Below are 12,001 nucleotides of genomic sequence, written 5' to 3'. Positions count from 1 at the left end.
CATCAGTTCATAAGATAGACACAGGCCCTGCCTGTTGTCTCCTGACCAAGTAAAAGATGCAGAAGAGGACAGAGACGCTGCCGTTCCATACCATGGGTGTTTTAAGAAGGGAAGGGCGGGGTTGTCGGGGCCGGTGTGGAAAGAATTTAACCTAGAATAAGGGAACTGGGGAAGATTTCCCATAGTAGCTGATTCCTAAATGAAGATGAGGAGTTCCAAGGGTGAGAGAAGGAGGGTCTGGGGTGGAGCGTCTATAACCAGGAGCCACCGTGCCAAGTAGAGGGTGCAGCATTTGTAAAACCTGGAGCATCCTGGGAGAGAAGTTCAATATGGCCGATCCTGAAGTGTAGATTCAAGACAAACTTGTTGAGAGGGAAAAAATAGACAGAGCCTGTCTTATAAATAATTGTAAGTAGCTTAGAGTTTGTCGAGAGGATAATTGGAAAACACTTAAGGCTTTTAAGCAAGAATATTGGCAATTCAAATAGCTCCCTCTGGCTGTGGTTTGGTTGTGTTGACCAAATTTGAATCCAATAAACAAGTCTTTTTTTTTTTTTTTTTTTCCCTCCCCATCCTCTACTCATTCCACTTGTAACTACTTACCTAGAGATTCCCAGATCCCCAGAGACTGCTATATTGGCTTTTGAAAATTGTTCATTAGGCAGAGAATTTATCTATAATTAATAACAGTATAAGATTTTCTGGGTATTTATAAATTCGTATCATCTCTGGATGTCTAGACAAGTTTATTCATGATTAACATTAGATGCTGACTTCTGAAGATATGTAGAAAAAGTATGGTCCTCCTTGCTATTTCTTGTATAACCTTGATGTTGCTGTTCCTGCTGAATCTAAGCAGCCAGAGAGTATCAAAGGTTTCTCTACATTCTCTCATTTTAACCTCATAGCATTGCTACAGGTGGGATGAGTGGGTAGCACTGTATTCTACTTGTCACATTTCGGGAAATGGATCACTTTTTTAGCTATCAACTTTAATGTCCTCCTGTGAACTAGAGGAGTGACCTAATTTTTACTGAGCAACTGCTAAAGTGAAAAGTACTTTCTGTTGCCATTTCTTTTGATCTTCTCAATGGCACTATTGGGAAGGATTTATTAACTTTGATTTTACGGAGGGAAAAACCAAGGCTCAGCGAGGTTAAGTGACTTGTTCAAGATTAACATAGCTCTAGAGTGTTCTTGGAAAACAGAAAAGAAAATGGATATGTTTAAATGACAAATGGTCTTGTCTCTCCTCCCTTTTTTGTCATTTTCTCCATTCCAGAAAGTTATCTTGGCCATGTTATTTTAGTTCCTAGGGACTTCCTTTCTTTCCTCACACCTGTCCTCTTTGCTGGCCCATTATGCCTCTCTAAGCGGATTTGGAGTTTCTAGCCTTGAACTATGAGTACTCCTGCCATGGCTGGCTCTTGGTTCTTTAACAATAGTAGAACAGAAAATCCCAGATTCTCTGAATGATTCTGATTTTAAAATGCAAGACATGTGATTCTAGATACATTTTATTCCACTTTGTAGAGCTTGTTGTGGTTCCATCTCTAACATAGACAACAGCAATTCTTCCTCTTTATTTAAAGCATGGGGGGATCTCAAGACAAACAATTTTCAGGGCCTTTGAAGTTCTATTCATTTTACATATATATATATATATTTATTCTGAGTCCAAGTCAATGATCCCCATGACTTCCCAATTCTCCTACAGTAAAACCCCAGAACTATACCATAGCCTTCAAAGCCCACCATGTCCACTCTCGTGTGCCTTCCCCTAACACATCTGATACCACAAGACTATTTGTTTCTTGTGCTCCATCTCCACCGCTGTCCTTTCATTTCCTAAACACTCCAAGCTCCTTCCTGCTACAAGGTCTTTGCATACTTTCTGCCTCAAAACTTCTGAACACCTCTCTGGTTCATATCTACTCATTATCTTAATTGATGGTGACTTCCTCAAGGAAGTATTTTCTAGCACCTAGAGTAGTTTGGGCTATTATATGCATTCCATAGTACCATGTATCATACCATGCAAATTGTTATTTATATTGTAATTAATTGATTAATATCTATTTCATTCACTGGATTATAAGCCTCATAATAACAGAGGCCAAGTCTGCTTTTGCAAACCATTGTGGTCTAAGTAACTGGGACTTAGGTGCTCGATAAGTATCTGTTGAAAGTTTGCATGAATGCTCTGCATTATATTATGGGTGACTAAATTGCCATCTGAATTGTTCTGATCCAGGTGCCGAGGACTCACTTCTGTTAGAATTTAAACTGATACCTGGCCAAGTGTGCTGGCTCATACCCATAATCCCGGCACTTTGGGAGGCTGAGGTGAGCTGATTGCCTGAGCACGGGAGTTTGAGACTAGCCTGGGCAACATGAAAAAACCCTGTCTCTACAAAAAAATACAAAAATTAACTGGGCATGGTGGTGCATGCCTGGAGTCCCAGTTACTCGAGAGGCTGAGGTAGGAGGATTGTTTGAGCCTGGGAGGCAGAGGCTGCAGTAAGTGGAGATTGTACCATGGCACTCCAGGCTGGATGACAGAGAGACCCTGTCTCAAAAGAAAAAAAAAAAAAAAAAAAAAAGAGAATTTAAACTTCTACCTCCTGAGGGTAGAGAGCATGATTATATTTGATATAGATTTCTTTGAATCAAAGGAGTTTAAACCGTATCTTCTTAATATGGATCTTTCCGTATTCCCATCAGTTCTGAACTCTGTGTTTAATACAAAATATTGCAGGATTCATGTTTAGTTCAGAGATCCAAAATAATATAGGATTAATTCATGCTTTTTAAAGTCAGTTGGCCAGTAGAAAGTAAATGTTAACACAGAAAGCATTTAGGGAATTAGAGTAGTATAGTGGTTATAAGTTCGAGTTCTAGCATGAGACTTTTTAAGATAAAATTCTGCTTAGTAGGCATGTGATCTCATGCAAAGTATTTAGTTGCCCTCTTAGTCTATTTTCTTAGTTGTGTAATAGAAGTAATAACAGAAACTTCCTCAAACAGTTGAAAAGGCTTAAGGTAATCTAGGCAAAGTGCATAGCGTAGTGCTGGGCATCAAGGAAGTACCCCGAAAATGTTCTTATATAATTAAGAGATTAACACATTATCAAATTATTTAAGAATTAATCAATGTTAATTGACTTGCTTTGGCTTTCCTCCCCAAATCACACAACCAATTTCCCTTTGTAGCATTTGGTGAAGTAGCCATTGTTAGAAAGTCATGATTTGAGATGACATGTAGATATTCATTGAAAATCTGTATACAGAATATGGAAGGACATTAAAATCTTTGACAGGAAACATGCAAGTAGATTATTTTAAGGAAAGAAAACAGGATGATGACTCTTCATTCTTCTCGATGATCTTCACGTGATTCTAATTCTCTTTGGCAACCATGGAAACATTTATTGTAATCATTTTTAAAAATCGCAAACACTCCCACATTATTTCTGATACTTATGTTAACCTTATCACCTTTCCTAGAGCAGAGTAAAGGCAGGCATTCTGACATTTGGAAAAATGAGGTGTGTGGTTATTTTTAGACTTACTGAAACAGCAGCAGCAGGTTTCCATTTATAGGAACTGTAGGAATCTTCCCCTATGTCTGGGACACGGTAATGACTTCTATGAAGTAATGACTTTGCCATCATAAATTTTATCCCACTGATGATTACCTATCTCTTTAGTGGTCTTTGTATTATGCTATGTTGTCTTTTTAGTATTAAGAGAATGAGGCCCTGGTTGTTCTTTACATTTTATCATTTCTTTCTTCCCGGACTGGGAGAAAATGAGAAGCAGGGGCAGACTACCTCATGACTAAATTGTTCCTGGCTAATAAAACTGCAGGAACTGTACGTTAGGGTGTCTTCCATAAATCAGCCTTGGGGAGAATTAGGTGCTGAGAGATGGAGGAATGATGTTTAATCATCACTTATAGGAAATCATTAGCTGCACACCCTCATTCCACTACTTGCCCATTCGTCATTCCGCAATCCCTAGTTTTCCCCTAGACCATTAACATTTCTCAATGACTTTCTAAATGCAGAGAAAAACCACAGAAGGGGTGAGGGATGGAGGGACATTATGGAAACACACAACAGAGAGATGTCTCTGCTGCTTGCTTCCTGCTCCTGTGAATGTAAATGGACCTACGTAAAAACCAAATGATCAATAACTTGGTCAGCCAGCTGTTGCCACAAGAGCTAAAGAAACTGTTGCCTCCTGTTCTCTCTTCTGCAAAAAGAAATAACTTGGTTCCCACCTAGATTTCTTTCCTTTGGCAGTGTGAAAGACAGCTCTTTCTTTTCTTCGTTATCATAACTTCCGACAGACAAGGAAAGTGAGGACGTTGGCTGGTTCTTGAAGGAGTACCAGCTTTGGGAAATTAACTGTGTCTTCCCAAACTGCCCTCTGCCCCACCCTAGAGAGGAAAAGCCACAACTTAAGTTTCTGTAAGGTCTGCAAAAAAGTGAAGTGGACAGTTCAGTAAAACTGAAGTGGTTCATGGTCTAAATACATTGGTAAAAACCCTTAAAAGGGTTAATCCAATAGTGATGTGTAGACAGATCTGTTCAGCAATTCATAGAGGGAAACAGTATTCTAGCCTTATCTTCTCCCATAATATACTTGTTGATGCTAATTCATGTACACAAAGGGATTTTAGGAGCCTTTTTCCTAGACAAGTACCCCAGCTTTTTGCCTCTGATTGTTTCCCAAATTAATTTTGGTCATGGATCTTAGACACTCTCAGCTTTCATATACTATTTTCCAAGCAAGACTAGAAGGTCAGGAATAACAATAACAAGTTCATTGAGAACTTACCATATGCCAAGCACTGACTGTAACAAGAAACCTGACATACACTAAAAATGACTAATTTGCACAACTGCACTCCAAAGTAAGTATTTAATTTTACTGGTGAAAAACCTAGTGCTAGTGATTGTAAGTTTCTAAATTCATGCATCTGAGACAAGGCAGATCTAAGTTCTGTAGGTCCTGAAAGTTATTTGACTAGCCTGTTTGTAAAATGCAGGAATACAAATGGAGGTACAGGGCTGCAGAAAGGGCATGTGAAAGGGAGGGGCACTGTAGCTGAATCTTCAACAGCTCTGTGGTAAATTTGCTTCCATTCAGCTAGAAGCAGAAGAGGCCAATGACTCTGGTCTCCCTGATATCTCAACTGCAATGAAATTTAGCATATAAAAAAGAGGACTCTCTGTTCATATCATTTGTCCAATTTTTAATGGTTTTTTTATTGTAAATTTGCTTAAGTTCCTTGTAGATTCTGGTTATTAGACCTTTGTCAAATGGATAGATTGCAATATTTTTCTCCCATTCTGTAGGTTGTGTTTTCACACTGATGATAGTTTCTTTTGCTGTGCAGAAGCTCTTTAGTTTAATGACATCACATTTGTCAATTTTTGCTTTTGTTGCAATTGGTTTTGGCAATGTCATCATAAAATCTTTGCCTGTGTTTATGTACTGAATGGTATTGCCTAGATTTTCTTCTAGAGTTTTTATAGTTTTGGGTTTTACATTTAAGTCTTTAATCCATCTTGAGTTAATGTGGCACTTATACACCATGGGATACTATGCAGCCATAAAAAGGAACAATATTATGTCCTTTGCAGGGACATGGATGAAGCTCGAAGCCATTATCCTCAGCAAGCTAACACAGGAACAGAAAACCAAACACTGCATATTCTCACTTATAAGTGGGAGCTGAACAATGAGAACACATAGACACAAGGAGGGGAATGTCACACAGTGGGGCCTGTTGGGGGAGGGTGTTGGGGGGAGAGCATTAGGGAAAAGAGCTAATGCATGCTGGGTTTAATACCTACATGACAGGTTGATAGGTGCAGCAAACCACCATGGCACATGTTTACCTGTGTAACAAACCTCCACATCCTGCACATGTACCCCAGAACTTAAAAAAAAAAATAAAAAATACCCCCTGCCCCCACAAAAGGATGAGTGCCCTAACAAGTTGAATCCAAATGTGAAATAGTAAAGAGTGATGTTAATATCCCAATAGACTTTGAGGCAGAAGTTTGGGAAAGCTTAAGGGAAGGTGAAAAATTAATCATGGAGTTTTCTCTGTTGCTCAGAAATTTATTACTCCTTACTATAAAGCTCTGAGGGAAGAAGCCCTGACTGGTAGGCCTTCCATCCCTCTACCAAGAGCCAATCCGTGGAGAAGGGATCGGAAATGGGAGTCAGAAGGACTGTGTCCTAGCCCTGATGCTAGTGCTGATAAACCCTGTGACTTTAGAGAAGTTACATTTGATTTCTTTATCTGTGAAACCAGAGGGCTTTACTGTAGCTTCAGAATTCATTGATTCTAACTCAGAGAATGCATTATTTTCTACCTGTCATTGGTGTTCCTCCTTGTGGAATATTTGTGGGATAGTTGAGTGTGTTGTAAAGAGGCCGCCCCCAAGAGAAGTGTGGAAGTGAAGAGAGAAGGGAAAATATTGCTTTGCCTAGGGTGGGTAGAGACAGAAACAGAGAAGGGAAAACACCATAGCACTGTACTAAAAATAGAGTCCAATATATATCACACACAATTCAGGTTGCTTAATTTTGTGTAAATGAAACGCTAAGTTGAATAGTAGAAGATGAGAACAGTTGCTGATCACATGATGTTTGGAGTTGCATTACTGTAAGTGCATTTTTGTTCCAAATCACACTCCTTTACCTAGTCTCCACGGACCACAAGGATGACAGCAACAACAAAAACTATAACAATACTATAGATATGTATTGACTGTGAGATTTATGACTTATGCACATGGACACTCAGAAGACGGCTCATGTAGGCAGTCTCTCAAATATTTTCCCATAGAGAAAATATTTTAGATTATTTGTGAGTTCTCAGGATGTATCGCTAAAGAACTATTTAACTCACAAAGTGGCTGACAATTTTGTATCCTCGATGAATTGCAGTAGAAAATGTTGATAATTTGTGCTCAACAAATTAGGGAAAAAATTACAAAAATTATACTCACTTTAGTGACAAATATATATATTTAAAGATGATGGGGAGATAAATGATGGGGCAGATATTCTTTTATGAATATCGGGGAGATCTATAGGACTCTGGAGATTGTGGTTCCCGATTGCTTATCATTATTTGACTTTAAATCTAGGATGTTCCTTTTATGTTGAAGGAACACAGCTCTCACCTTTATTGGCCAAGATTATTGTCACTTGTCAATCACAGGAAATGGGAATCAGAAGGACTGTATCCTAGCCTTGGCACGATTGCTGATAAGCCCTGTGACTTCAGACGAATTACAGTTGGTTTCTTTAGCTGTGAAACCAGAGTTTTACTGTAGCTTTGGAATTCTTTGATTCTACCTCAAACAATGCATGATTTTCCACCTATCTTTGGTGTTCCTTCTTGTGGAATATTTATGGAATAGTTGAGCGTATTGTAAAGAGACTGCATCCAAGTGATGGAACAGAAATTCTATTGTGATTATCTGGAGATATAGAGATAGAATAGTATTGTGGGATGGAAAAATGAAACGAAGTGAGGGACAAGTATTTTCCTGAGATTATTGGGTAGGGAAAGTGAAGACAGACAGGTTGGGTACGAGTGAAATAACTTTTCTAATGGGGAAAGACAGAAGGGAAAACAGAAGTTGCTTTACCTTTCTGATCTCTCTGAGGAGAAAGTGGGTTGGATTAGAAAGTCCAGCTGCCGCTGCTTGGAACCATTGAGCCTTACAATGTACATGCTTCCAGAAACAAACCAGGGATTGAAAGGCAGGGGAGATAAAGGAGAAACAAGCAAGATAATACATGTAGCAGTACAGCTAAGTACCACGTGATACAATGTAAGCTGTGTGTGGGTACAATGATATGTATTGAAAGTTTAAAAACAATGATAGTGTAGAAGCATGACTTTGTCAGATGGGGTTATCAGGGAGGCAAGATAGGAATATGATAGGAGTATTGGCCAAAGTAATTAACTGAGTGTGTCTAATGCTCTGTGTGGGTGGATGGATGTGTGTTTGCATATTTTAAAAGGATCTGAGACAAATATGACAAATATTAACACAGGTTATAAGATGGGCACATGGGTGCCTATTATATATCCTCTATATTCTTACATTTTAAAGTTATTTATAGGATAAAAGTATAATAAAGGCATTGTTTATGATCTACAAGAATATTAATAATAGTGTTATAGATTTGATGACCAACTCTGCAAAGACTTCCCTTTCTAATGTAAATTTCTTAAGCCCACTTTGCCTCAGATGCTAAAGTTATTAGGAGACGACATGTCCAATTTATTTTATGACTACGAAATTTTTAAACATCTTGCGGGTGAACATTAAAATGAATTTTCCTGTTAATTTGGGCCACCTTTGAGCTGGGTGAATGTAATTTTACAGAAAGCACTTGGTTAATCTCTAATGAACCTATTTTCTAGACAATGATAAAGAATATTGATCCTCTATAATCTGTTGCTCTAGGATTCTTTGATTCCCCAAGAGAGGCGTTTCTATTGCAGGTAGATAGATGGGGAGAGTAGGCTTGTGTTCCTCGGAGAAACTAGAGGGAGAAGAAGCTTGGAAAAATCCACTGGGTATAGTTTATGACTGGAATGAACTTTAACTGGTTCTACCCCATATCACACTGCAGATCCATATTAGGATTACATGTGTGGTTTTCCATATTTGAAGATGATGCGGACCCAGGAGCAGAGAGGCACCTGACTTGTATTTTTATAACAGTGGAAATTCCCAGTGTTCAGTTTCTTTGCCTTTTTCCCCTTGCAAAAAATATGCTTTTTCCAACAAATAATCACTGTGCTCCTAATAAGTGCAACCATGACAGTCACTGGAGACACAGAGCTATGCTAGACCCGGATATGTTTGTTAAGGCCCTTACAGTCTAGTGAGGAAAGGAAGCAAGTCAACAGACAACTGCAAGCCCAACTGACAAGCTCTGCTATGAGACATTTAGTGTATTACAGTGAGGGCAGGAAAGGGCGCCCACTTTGGAGCCGGTGTTTCAGAAGACACATCGTGGAGAAAGGAGCATTTGCAGAGGAGCAGACATTGGCTAAGTGAAACAGACGGGGAACACATTCCACATGGTAGGGACAGCATTTACGAATCCCTGGAGCTTCAGCGGGGAGAGACATGACAAAAAAATTCCAAGTACAGGCAAAAGTCTCAGTGTGCTGTTGAAGTATCTTGAGGTGAAGAATGACTAGACTTCTCTTTTTTAAAAAAATTTTTAAAAACATCTCTGTTATGGCAGTATGGATGTTATCTTATTGGAGTATGAATCTGAAGAAGAAAAATATCTATGGCTGGGAAATAATTTATAACCAAAGGACAGATAAAACACAACTAGGATTATCGGGACCTGATATGACATATGGTGGTTTCAGTAGACCAAGCTGGAAAAAGTCTCTAGGTGTCTAAAAGAGGTAGAGCTGAACCTAGTTTAGTCAGCAACTATTTTCTTTAAAGTACGTTTAGCTCTCCATCACCCAGATTGGTTGTAATTTCTAACAGTTAATAATAATAATAATGGTAGTAATAATTATAACCAATATTTACTGAGTGTTTACAATGTGCCCTACATGGTACTAATAATTCACCTGCATTCACTCAACTCTCACAACAACTAGTGAGATAGGTTACAGTAGTGTCCCATTTTACAGATAAAGTAGAGGGAGGTTTAGTAATTTGTCCAGGGTCACACAGTCAGCAAATGAGTGGATCCAGGAGTCAAACCCAAGTGATGGAGCTCCAGAGTTCATACTCTGTCCCCCAGGGTATATCGTCTCCTAGATTAAGACCATTTTATGTTTAATGCAATTTACAATGTCACTCCACTCTTTTTCGTGTAATTTTATACATGTTATTTAGAATTTGTTTCCTTTCTACCAGATACTGGAGTCTTTTTATAAAACTACTTATGGTATAAATGGAGGATTTTGTAGGTCTAACCCTATGTCCCAGACAAGTTAATAATTGATGTTATCATTAAACTCATTGATAATGAAATTATTTCATTCAACATTTTTATTTCATCCTAGGCCCATCAATTACAAGAAATACAAAATTTATGTGAAAAGATGGATGGTCATATCATTTTTTTCTATATAATTATAAGGGAAAAGTCATAGTGAGTTTTATTTCAGTGCCAAGATTCCCTTATTCATCCGTTTATCCATTTACTCTTTTGACATATATTTATTGAGTGTCAACTAAATGCTGGATTATGGTTATGCACTAGAGATATTGTAAAAAGAAGACACAGTCTTAACCCTCAAAGATCTGATCATTTGAGCCTAATCAAATTTCTGCTGTCCACAGTGAAAGAAACAGGGAAACAAGAAATAATTCTTTATGAAAGAATTCCTTCTTGACAAAATAATCTACACACACACACACATGCGCGCGCGCGCACAGACACACACACACACACACACACCCCTCTGCTCTGAGAATTAACAAGACAACCTACGGACCCCATTTCTAAAAATCTGGCTGGCTGGAATAGAGGGAGGAACTATAACTCTGACATAAAGATTTAGGGTAATTTAGTAAAAGATTAGATTAAAATTTAAGTAGGAAATTTATGTTGTATTAAATAGTAATCATGTTTAAGAATCAATGATGAGGTATCCAGTTGTGTCTAACACTTAATTCCTAAGTATTGCTTAAATAAGTATCAACTTTTAAAAAACATGGTTACCTATATAAGTGAAGCTCAGATTTTTGAATCTATTTTTTAAAGAATGCAATACTGCTCAAAGGTGAACCCTGAGAATCTATGGAACTAGATATCCTAAACTTACCCTCCAGTCATCACTCTAGCAGCAAATGCAGGCAGTCTGATCATGTGTCCATGGCACCAGGGACAGAGACTAATGGGCCTTTGTCTGGTGTCATTATAAATTATTCTAAAATAAGTAAAGCTAAGCTAGGGAAAGAAGACTTTTTCCCTCTTTGCTTGTTTGAATTTCACTTTCTCTAAGAACTTCAACATTAAGAACTTTATTATTAAATTCCTTAAATAATAAATGCTGAGGAGGCATGTTACCCAAAGCATGGATTTAGTTTCAGGAGGTAGCAAATATTTCAGAGGCAGTCAAAGAATTCTATTCCTTGAATTGAAGGAAATAATATAGCATTTATTGAGCTTCAGTTTTATATTTGTTATCTCATTTGACTTATTTCTTTCAACACCTTCCCATGGATTTATTAATATTCCTGTCTCATAGTTGAGAAAACTGAGATTTGCTTCTGAGGCTTTTTTCTGAAGTCACACAGTTCACCAGAGTAAGAATAGAGATTTTAAAAGTCAGATTTTCTGATGCGATGACCAGAACTACTTCCTCTTCTTGTTGTTCTTACTGGTAGCATTCTGTAATGCATGCCACTCTTTCTCTGATAATACAAGACACCACAATCGCGAAGTCAAACAATCTTGTGTTCTATTCAAATGTGAAAATTTGCATAACTCAACCTTTTTGGATTTTATTTTCCTTGATTAAACCATGAAAACTGTGAGTTGAGTAGAATCAGAGCTACACAGAGACGATGAAAGGGCCTTCTTAGATTGCTTTCATTTATACAGAAAGAACTTATCACTGCAAGGTGTCTGCCCTGATCATGTTGCTTCAAGCCAGCCATATCCTCAATCACTGCTCCACAGTCAATCCAGTCAACGTGGGAACATTGCATTTCAACTGATGTGAATAGTCCTAGACCCTGCTGATTTGCTCACAAATTTTATTCAGTCTAACTTTACACCTTTGGCTTTCTTCTCCAATTTAGTTTTACTCCAAATTTCTGGACATAAACATCTCCATATCCTTCCCATTGCATATGACATAGTATGACATAACATGACATAACAGAGCATAACACACTCATAACAACACAACATAACATCTACTGCTATAGCCCCCAAGTGTGATCCACCCAGTCTTTGATTCCCC

Source organism: Chlorocebus sabaeus, chromosome 29 (assembly GCF_047675955.1).
Source record: "Chlorocebus sabaeus isolate Y175 chromosome 29, mChlSab1.0.hap1, whole genome shotgun sequence".
Lineage (NCBI taxonomy): Eukaryota > Metazoa > Chordata > Mammalia > Primates > Cercopithecidae > Chlorocebus > Chlorocebus sabaeus.
This window is presented reverse-complemented; position numbering follows the sequence as displayed.